Genomic DNA, 11,932 nt, shown 5'->3' with positions numbered 1-11,932 from the left:
AAAAGTTATGAATGCATTTTGGTTTTTCAACGGAATTGAGATTATTCAGGAATACACATTGAATATTGGCTTTGAATTTCATGTCATAAAAGTTATATATATTTTGGTTTTTAACTGAATCTTTACTATGCCCTTACTACCTCATTTTATTTTTTTATCACATTCATTTTTACATAAAACCATATTCAATCACATTATGCCCCTGTGGCCCTATAAATCGCACAATATGCATGATTGATTATTTATTACATCAGAAATGATGAATAGAAAATATTTATGACTCATTTTAACACGGCATGTTTTGACAAGTAACCCAATCACCTTATGTTATACTAATAATTGTTTTTCTTCCAAACGAAAATTATCGGAATGTCCGTGACTATATCAACAGGAAGAAATCTTTGATTCTCAATTAGGTACCTAATGTGGTATAGTTCTATTACTATGTGTGTGGCTACTGGTTACTGTGATATAAAAATTCGAAATTTGAGTATTTGGAACTCACATTTGGACATAGTATAAGAGCTTGATTCAATTTTTTTGTAGCACTTTGTATATTTGAAAGTGTTGTGAAACCTTTAGCAGATATTTCATAATTTGATTATGAGTGTTGTGGTGGGCTGGTGAGACATCTTAAGTATAAGTTGGAGTTGTAGATTTAAAGAAGCACAACCTTAAAATACAAAAAGAGAAGAATTTTGAAAGAGTGATTGTTATCATATAGTTTTAAAGAATATCTGGATTTGTAAAGAATATAAACGACAATATTGATATAAATGCAGATGATTTTAGGACCAGCCTGATGTTAATGGGTTTTATGGTTCGTAATATATGTTAATATATGTGGAGGTGAACAAACCGGGCATTTTCTGCAACCGGAACCCGGTATGGTCAACGAATGTCAAAACCGGGTCGAGTATAACCGGTTATGAGTATATTCGGGTATTTGACCGGGCTTTGATCAAGTTTTCCAGGTTTTTTTGGGCTTTGGGTAGGGTCGGGTTGGGTTTTGACTGTGTATTTCCCGTTCCGGTTTCGGCGGGTCCGGGTAGGTTCCAGTTCCAGGTATGGCAACGGGGAGAAATCCTATACAAGGTCGTACCCGCGGGTCGGGTACGTGAAGGAACCAGTTCCGGGTCGGGTCCGGAACCAGGTATTTTGTGCACCTCTATATATGTGTGTATGGTGTATATATCAGATTTTCAGTTGAATGAATGTTTTATTTTGTCAAACTTATATGAAGATATAATATATTATTTTAATGAATTTTCGTGTATATGCAAGGAGTACGAAGAGGCCTCGAACCCTGTTTCTTACATCCTTTCAAATAATTGAAAAATCATTACCTACCAATTAATTAACATTAATTCAAATTGGTCGATCAAATGACTTGTGACTAGTAACTACCCCACCAAAAGTAGACTTAAGATGACCAGTTCATGTATCCACTTGCAGGTCGCATTATGTTCTGTCTTATTGCAGATAACATCTTAGAGCATTCTCATCCAACCTCTTATATTACGTGAGGGATGTTTTTATAATTTAGAGAGTGATTTAGGGTGTTGTGAGTGAAGAGTTTTTATATTTAGAAAAAGTAGTGATTTTTCTGTATATTTGAAAAATTATTGTTCATTTCCTATAATTTTTTAATATATTTTGAAAGTGGTTGTGAGTGAATGAAAGAGAAAAGGTAATAATAAAAGGTATAAAAAGTATTATTTAAATTGAAATGGAGAGAGAAAATAAAGTGAGTTTTAGTGTAATTTTTGGTTTGGAGATAAGGGGTGGGACGAGAATGCTCAATGGAAAATCATAAATATCGACTTTAGGGTTTGAATTTATATTTGACGCGTTGCTAATTGTTTTAGACTAGTCGTTTTAAGTAACATATCACAATCGTTCTTAATCATATGCTTCACATCCAAGTAGGTTTATTAATTATGAATAGACTTTGGTACAATTATTAAATGTAATGGCATATGTAGCAATCTAAAACCTTATTATTTCATCCTTCGTTTTCAAAATTTCATTCATATTTAGTTTAAATATCTTGTACTTGACAGGATCTTATGTTTGTGGTTTATTTTAAGACAAATTATGTTGTAAGTAAATAACCGTCAATGTTTACTCTCAATACGCATGGTGTACCTCATGCTCAGGAAAGGCTTCAACTTAGCTTTTTTCTTTATCCGATAGGAAAACATGAATAAATAGTAATTTCTTAATAGAGTTTGGATAAAATAAAAACAAAATGGTATGAAGCATGTGAATTGAAATCAAGTATGCTCGATTAATCCCAAAAATTAGTTCTTGAAATCACAGAGCGATAAGTTGAAATAGACTCAAAATTTGAATCAATCAACTGGAATTTTAAGAACACAATCAATTGAGTTAACTGAGTATGCCAAATCAACTGAACAGTTGAAATCACAGGGTGATCAGGTGAAATAGACTCGAAATTTGAATCAATCAACTGGAATTTTAAGAACACAATCAATTGACTTAACAGAGTATGAACAATTGAACAAATTAAGTCCTGTTAATCGTGCCGAATCAACTAATACTCTAACTATACGTGATAATTATAAAACAACCATGAAAATAAAAACCATTATCGTGCTACAAGCATTGATTTGAATAATTGGGTTTAGTAATTACTATAGCTAAACACAATAATTACTCTGCTTATAAAAAACCAAGATAACAAGTTAACTATTGTCGACGAACATTGATTTGAATAATTGTGTTTTAATAATTACTCTAATTAAACATGACTATTACTCTACATATTAAACACTAACAAAATTAGTACCTTATATTATACATGATAATTGTTCTAATTACACAAGATAATAGATCAACATATAAAACTATTATTACAAAGTTTAATTACTTGTATAACTAAAGTAATTGTGTGTATAATTAGGGTATTACTTTGTATTGTTAATATGTTGGTTATTTTTTTTGTAGCGTAATTATTTTTATACCCAAAGTAGATATATTATACGTAGAGTTTTTAAGTTGATTAGATAACAATTTTGTCATTTTTATTTATTTATTTTTTTGTTTCATTGATTTATATGTTGTGCATGGGTTTTCTCTCTATAAGTTATCAACTCCGTTTTTAATAGTCTCAAATAATATTATTACCATCTATACCATTAGAACATTGACTGTCACTTCATTTTTTACCCTATAATTGAACTTCAAATATCACACTTTATAAAATTTATCTCTCATTTTAGAAAAAACCTTTCATAACCCATCCACCATTTTTATCTTTATCTTACTCACAAATACTTATTTTATTATATTTCTCGTTTTTATACAACCACATTAATTTGATTGATGATGAATAGTAGTTTTCTTATATGAAAGCTACGGTAACAACTTTTATAATCTAAGGTAAGAGAGGATGAAGTGTGCTTTTTGAAATGACTCTGAGAGTTTTAAAGATGGAGAAGAGTAGGCTTGTAAATGAATCGAACAAGCATGAACAATGGTATGTTAGTGTTTGTTCATTTAACTATAAACGAACACAAATACCTAATCGAACACATATTTTGTGTTCGGGTTTGTTTATTTAAAAAATGAACATGTTCGTGTTTGTTTATGTTTGTTTAAAATCTAAACGAATAGTTCACGAACATAACTAAACAAACATATTACATATGTAAATGAACTAGGATGAGATTGGGATGGTACTGGTACCGACCTTGAAAATCCCGATCCCGAAATTCGGAAATTGTTGGTACCGGTACCGAAATGTTCGGTACGGTACCGGTATCGAAATGTTCGGTACGGTACTGGTATTTCGTGAAAAATTCGAGAAATACCGGTACCGTACCGTACCGATACCGAAAACTCAAAAATCGGTACCGAATTCGGTACCGGTGCCGGTACGGTACCGGTACCAATCGGTACCCATACCGAAAACGCCCATCCCTAAAATGAACATAAACAAACATGAACACACTTAATGAGCAAATGAACAAATATAAAACTATTACGTAAATAACTCTTCCAGGTAATGTTTAATCATTTGCTATTAATATGTAAACGAGGATTAATAAATGGACATAAATAAACGAACGTTTAAGAACATAAATGAACGAATGAAACATGCGCTCATGTTCGTTCGCTTAATTAAACGAACACAAATTTTTGTTCATGTGCATTCGTTTAATAAATAAACGAATTTTCCGCTAGACAGTACACGAACAATGCACCAAATATTTGGTTTGTTTACAAGCCTAAATATTTGGTTCGTTTACAGACATAGACCTAGACCTAGTGAAGAGTTTGATAGATTATTGTGAATGCTCTAATTACTTGGTCTAATAAACAAGCCAACTAGATTTGCTTTATAATAAGTCGACGGTATTTTAGTATATCTTGATACAATTCTTTTTATTGGTGTATATAGACTCCACGACAAATAATTCTTTTGGGGTAAGGAGAGTCTTGATGTCCTTTCATGCATGAAATTCAGCCCCCTTTCTAGGCCGCCATTATAAATGGAAAAGAAATCATATCAATCAACATGACAAGATTAAAATTAAAAGAATTAAATCAAATGTTGTCATACTTTGATGAAGTCCCATTTTAATTATACGACTATAAACCTTCATCATTAAAGATTTTTAAATTGTGAAAATGATATCTTCAACAAATGTTAACATGATGTTTCATCCTAAGGTTTCGATGGAGTATCTAAGAATTTTGATATGTAGACTATTTATTTACTTGTAACCTTAACTGATTTTAAATCTTTGGAAACCATTCAAACCAATCTATATACTCTCTAATAAAAAACTATAAGTTTTGCCACTTGTCACTCTTACGTTAAACCTCATCATTTTTCACAAATTTATAATAGTAAAATAACATTTACCATTCTTAAACTTATGCTTCAAAATTTGTTAATTTAACATTTGCTTCCTATTTTTTTCAAATATTTGATATTTATAATATCTTTTACTTTAAAGTTGTTTTAAATACTACTGCACGACGATTGTGTATTAATAGTGTTTAATGGGTTTATTATTTCTTGTATATCGATTATTTATTAAATATTGTATTTTAAAGAAATACACGTATAATAGACGGGTCTCAAACTAGTACACATATATACAATTAAATAAATTAAGCGGATCAAGTTGATTAGGCGCTTTGTAGATTTTTAGTGACGTAATAATTTATTTGAAGGTTGGTAAGTTTGCATGTATCGGTGTGGGGTGTGAGCCAATGGCATGCGAAACAGGCAGAAACACCGACACATCCCTACCCCTTAGTGTCCTCATTTCCTTCCCAACTGGGGGCTAGCACCCGACAAAATAAACAAATACTTCTATAAGTATGAGGTAGTGTTTGGTACGTAAGAATTACAATGAGCCACTGTGAAGTAGTGTAAATAGGGATGTTTGGTTGTTTAATGAAATGAAATCAACGATTATACAATGATCACATTCCCTCTAAACACATCAAAACCATTTTTTCGCACCCCAACTTCTTATTTCATTCAATTCCTTTTTCACCGTACTTTTTCAACACAACCAACAGACCACCAACAACTCCACCACTGCAGTCACCACATCCACCATCACTATCACTGCTGCCACCACCGCTGCCACCATCACCACGAGCATTGTGCTACACCATTACCATCTTTTTACTTTGATAAATTTTCTTTACTTTTAACTAGAGGTATTTTTATCATTTGTATTTCATTATCACGTCTTTTGATATCTATCAACCAACATAAAGTAATGATTCATTTCATTCTCATACGTTAATCAAACTAGACAACGGAATGATAATAATTCATTTCATTTCTCTCATTACATTTCCACATCCATTTCATTTTCTCGTACTCAAAAAGTCGCTACATTATTAATCATCCTTAAAAGTTACTATTTAATCGAATTGCCCTCCTAATTAATAAAACAAGGAAATGGGATATACTATGTACACGCAAGGAGTAAATAGCCAATTAACTACCAATTATTGGTAAATTTTAATCGATCAACCAATAAAGTGACTTGCTATGCACCCACCATAAATAGCCATGAATTTTTGCTTGACTAGTTTATGTTTCTATTTAAAGATAACATGACGCGTTTTTAGAGGCTGTTTGGGGTTGCTTATTTTCAACAACTTATAACTTGTTAACGTTTTGAAAAGTAATAAGGTGTTTGGATTGCTTATATTGTGAAAGGAAAAGTTCTATAAGTTATATTTTTATAATTTATTAACTTAATGAAAAATTATAAGATGGTAAAATAAGAAATTCTAAACACCCCTTATTAAATTATCAAAGCCATCTTTATGTGTTGTGAACTAGATAACTTCGTATAATGGAAAACATATTATTATTACTATATAGCAATCAAGGACTTTGGTGTCGGTAAGTCTAGATTGGGCTATTTGGTGATACCGTATTGATCCTTGACATTTGTCTTTCTTTTTTTCGTTTTAGTTACCGTATTGTAACGAATATAATGGAAGCCGACCAAGCGTCAATTTTCTGTTTTTTTGTTTGTTTTAATTCCCGTACGGTAACGAATGTGACAGAAACCGACTGAATTCGCGTAGATAGTAGACTCACAACCTCGACATCCAGGACCGACAACGCTCGGGTTTTACCAACTCCCAAGTTTACCGACTAACGATAAACCATTGGTCCACCTCAACTTTTATATTTTTTTCCCGTTTTTTAACTTATGTACGGTAATTGAAACCGACCGAATTTGTGTTGTGTTGCCGCCTCAATGCCCGGGATAGACGACACTTAAGTTTTATCACCGCCTGGGTTTATCGACCAAATAAACGTCAAATATTTTGATTTTAGTTCCAGTACAATAACGTGTCAACTTACCGACTTCACACTTGAATTTTACTACCGCCCAAGTTTTAGCGACTTACACCAGATAAAACACTAGTTAATACTGAGTTTGAGTTAAAATATTCGACGCGTCAATATAGACTAGTCGTCGAGGCGAAATATTTGAATCGTTCTCCATCATTATGGTTCACATCCAAGTAGGTCTAGTTTATTAATTATATGGACTTTTAAATGTCACATGTATTAACATCCAACACGTATGAAATGTCACATGTATAGGTAACAATATTTGATGCCTATTATTTCATTATTTATCCTTTAGATATTTCGGTTGATAAAAAAAAAGGTATACAAACAAGTGAACAACTAGTATGTTTTAATTGCATCATAGCTGATAGAAATGAAGGATCGTACTCAACTTATACACAACAATAAATCTGATACATGTTAATAGACACATAATAATATGGTATATATTACTTTTTTAGTCACTCTAATAGTCAAGGCAACTAGATTTTTTCTAAATAACTCGACGGTCTTTACTCTAACTTAATATTATTGTAACATGCCATCTTTCAAGGCCTCGCATGGCGTCCTTGCTGGCCTCGGAGCCAACCAATCTGTACCACCAATGATCAAAGTCACTGGTTTCGTCATGGCATCAACTCATTAGACGAGCAACACACGACAATTGGGTGCACCACTTGAGCCTCGAAAGATGACCACGTGGCACAAGAGTTTTCTAAAATATAAATAGTTAGTTGTTTAGTTTTCTAAAATATAAATAGTTAGTTGTTTCTTCATTTGATTCAAGTTCTAATTTCTTTTTTTCGAGGTATATATAGTTTATTTTTATCCCAGTTCGCTGGCAACGGATGTTTACAGTTTTGACGGTTTTTAGGTCTAACTATCCAAATCATATGATACGCTACTGATATGTGTGACCACGTCCGCACGGACCACACCATTTACAACTTTGAATTATGTTTGAATCTTTTGTATATGGCTATTATAAAAAAGTAAAATATTATGTTTTATTATTTAATCGATATATTTCTCTTGATTGTCAAAGGGTCGAAATCGTAAGACCATACATCATAAAGTGCCAAGGTTTTCTACCTTTCGTTGAAATCACTTCGACCCAAACAACCGAAAAATTTTACAAATAATCAAAATGACCTCATTTTAAAAAATATATTATTTTTATTTCTGATTTTGTTACCAAAGTTAATAAAGGAATATCGGATTCTAATAATTCGAACTATTGATCATTGACCAATATTAATCCCCACTATCACTTTTACTTACTAATAACAGTCATAGTCTAATAAATAGTTAACTCAGTTAGTTTTGTTCTATTAAGTTAATGTGAAATACCCGAACTACCCTCGCTAACAAACAATAATAATAATAATAAATGAGAACCAGCCAACCTCATCGTCATCTCCTTCGACCTCCCCCGGAAAACTGGGAAATCCGGCAACATCGGCAGAGCTCCACTCCGGCGACCACCACAAACCTACTCCGGCCACCATTCTCCATATCCCCGGTCTCCGCCTCCTTCTCCACCCATTTTCCATGAGCCACCATCTCCACCGTAGTCAAACCTTAGCCCCTTTGTCTTCCTCACGTTTTTCCGGCGAGGAGATATTCAGCCGGTCACAGGTAACAAGATTTCTCGCTCTCTTTATCAGGCGTGATCAGTCGGTAAGATGATGGTTATCGGTAACATCATTTCAGGCGACATTTCAGACGATGGAACCAGATCTGAGCCAATTTGGGAGTAGGGTTTCATGTCGAACTTTGTGACTATGCATTGATTTTATATCGGACGTTATATGAACAAAACGAATTATGTGAGTTTCGTTTGTGATTATTCGTTGATTTAGCCGACTTGCAAGTTTGACTGTGGTCACCGGAGTTCCAGATTTTACGGAGGAGTTAGGTCTGGCAGTGGCTACAGGAGTTTTCATTTTCCGGAAGAGTTAGGTCCAGGCGTCCGGCGATGGTTACCGGACTTCCTAGTTTTCCGGTGGAGGTCGAAGAAGATGACGATGAGATTGGCTGGTACTCATTATTTATTATTATTATTATTAGCGAGGGTAGTTCGGGTATTTCATGTTAACTTAATAGAACAAAACTAACAGAGTTAATAATTTATTAGACTAGGACTGTTATTAGTAACAAAAGTGATAGTTGGGATTGCCACCGGTTAAAATAATAGTATGGATTAATATTCGCCAATGATCAATAATTTGGATTATTAGAATCCAAATTTCCATTAATAAAATAAAGGAATGTTTTCACTATTTCACTAACTAATGCCCGGAGAATGTTCATTTTACCGACCACTTCTGTCACTTATTCAAAAATAAACTTACACGGGAAGTCAAAATAATTTCTTTGGATGCGAAAATATAATCTAGTCAGACGTCAAAAAAATCTTGTTGATTCGACGATTTTAGAACAAGTGGTAAAATTTGGTTCACTAAAATCTTGTCGAATTAATATGATTAAAAGATATAATTATTTGAACGACCAACAAATAATTCTAATAATATACAAGAAACAGGCCTAGCAAGAAGCTATCCCGCACTGGGCAAAAACGACCAAACAAAGAAAACGCCACAAAACAAACAATTATAATCTAAAACCCCGCCAATCCTTTCAAGTCAACAAGTCAACCATCTTCGATCTATTCCTCATCCAAAGCCCCCAAATGAAACCACGACCTTTAATTGCAAGATGAATTGGTTTCCCATTGAACACCAACACATTCCTCACCTTACGCCTTCCACAAAGACTAAATTAAAATCAATGAAATTAGATGGACATTTTGAAGAAAAAAGATTCGTATGTTGGTCAAATGGACATTTTTTTTATATTAACTAGTCAAATAGAAACTGTGATTGTTATCCCTATAATATAGGTTACGTAATTAGATATGTAAATGAACTGAACGTTCAATGAACTTTTTGTTAGCCTTTCGGCTTGAATATATATATATAATTAAATGAACAAACATCAATACATGTTTCGTTTGTTCATTTATGTTCTTGAATTTTTGCTTTTATACGTTCATTATGTCCAATTAAGGTTAAAGAATTAAACATGAATATGTCGTTGTTCGTTCGGTTCATTTAGATACGTATTTGCAAGCCATGACTTGTACTAAACCGGTAGATCCTTTCCTTCACCGACTTCAAGTAACTAATCTAACCGAGTAACCGGCTCTTTTTCGTTGACTATTCAAAAAATATTATTGTTGCTACCTTTTCAAGTCAAACATGCATGCAGTTTCCAGCTCATGCATGCATTTATTACGGTTAATGTCAAACTCGTAAATATTGTAACATCCAAGTGCTTTTTATAAACTCAACTACCATAAATACCACCATTTTCCATACCCACAATACCAATCCAAAAAACTCAAATGGAATTCAAATTCAAAGCTTTGCCTAAACCACTCAAACTCATTCTTTACATAACTCGTGTGCTTCTTAAACTCCATAAAAACCAAACAAAAGCCCTCAAAAGAACCCTAAGCAACACTCATGGATATCACCTCAAGTCACAAACCCTAAATTCTCAAATTGATGCTTCTAATCTTTCACAAAAGACGTTGATCATCGACGTCGAAGAAACCCTTTTGAGATCACCATCCGTGTTTCCATACTTCATGTTGGTTGCGTTTGAATCCGGGAGTTTGATTAGGGCTTTCGTGCTTTTCGCTCTAAGCCCGCTTCTTTTCTTGGTTAATGACGAGTTGTCAGTTAAGGTTATGGTTATGGTTTCGTTTTTTGGCATCAAGAAAGACGGGTTTCGTGTTGGGAGTTCGGTTTTGCCTAAGTTTTTATTGGAAGATGTTGGTGTGGAGGGTTTTGATGTGTTGAGAAGAGGTAAGAAGAAAGTTGGTGTAAGTAAGTTGCCACAAGTCATGGTTGAATGTTGGTTAAAAGATTATTTGGAGTTTGATCATGTTATTGGAAGGGAGTTAAAGGTTTTTGGTGGCCACTTTGTTGGTCTCATGGAAGAAAACAAGAACATTATCAAATATCGAATAAACGAAATGCTAGAACAAGACGATGAAGCGGTTTACTTCTCGAACAAGTCGGTTAAGCGTGATTGGATCGCGTGTGGTAAGGAGGTTTATATGGTTAGCAATGGAGAAAAGAAGGCTTGGAAACTTCTTCCTAGAGAAAGATATCCAAAAGATTTAATATTTCATGACGGAAGATTAGCCTTCCGACCTGAACTACTAAATATGCTGATCATGTTCATGTGGTTCCCTTTTGCCGTACTTTTGTCCATTTTCCGAGCCATTATCGCACTCACCATGGCTTATAATGCATTAATCCCGATCTTAGCTTTCACCGGTTTGCAACTTAAGCTCACAAACAATAACTCAACTCGAGATGTGACGTCTCATGACGATAAACAACATAAAGGTCGTTTATACGTATGCAACCATAGAACTTTACTTGACCCGTTATACCTCTCGTTTGGGCTCAAGAAACCATTTGCCGCAGTCACATACAGTCTTAGTAGAATGTCGGAGATCTTATCACCAATCAAAACCGTACGATTAACTAGAGATCGCAATCAAGATGCAAAAACTATAGACAAGATGTTAAAGCTAGGGGACCTTGTGGTTTGTCCTGAAGGGACAACTTGTAGGGAGCCATATTTGCTGCGGTTTAGCCCCTTGTTCGCGGAGCTAAGCGATCATATAGTCCCGGTTGCATTGGGTAGTCACGTGACCATGTTCTATGGAACAACAGCCGGCGGGCTAAAGTGTTTGGACCCATTTTTGTTTATGATGAACCCTAACCCGGTTTACAGGGTTCAGTTTCTAGACCAAATTCATGGGGTTACGCCACGAGCTAGCGAGACACAGTTTGATGTTGCGAATTACGTGCAAAGTGAGATCGGGAAGACCTTGGATTTCGAGTGCACGAGGCTTACAAGGAAAGACAAGTATCTCGTATTGGCTGGTAATGAAGGGGTCGTTTCGACAAGTAACAAGCGATAACCGATCGATGAGTTGGAATCCTATCATCTTTGAACATGTTTCATGGATTATTATTG

The 11,932-nt window shown here is 34.1% G+C and overlaps 1 pseudogene; it reads left to right on the top strand.

The window, feature by feature from the left end:
* The first annotated feature begins 10,277 nt into the window (after positions 1-10,277).
* On the top strand, positions 10,278-11,932 carry LOC143544808 (putative glycerol-3-phosphate acyltransferase 3 pseudogene; annotated as a pseudogene).

Source organism: Bidens hawaiensis, unplaced genomic scaffold, assembly GCF_021521415.1.
Source record: "Bidens hawaiensis isolate Kalapana, Puna unplaced genomic scaffold, B.hawaiensis_p1.1 tig00013755_1, whole genome shotgun sequence".
NCBI lineage: Eukaryota > Viridiplantae > Streptophyta > Magnoliopsida > Asterales > Asteraceae > Bidens > Bidens hawaiensis.
Note: the sequence above shows the minus strand (reverse complement) of the source record. Positions and strands in the feature narration are given on the sequence as shown.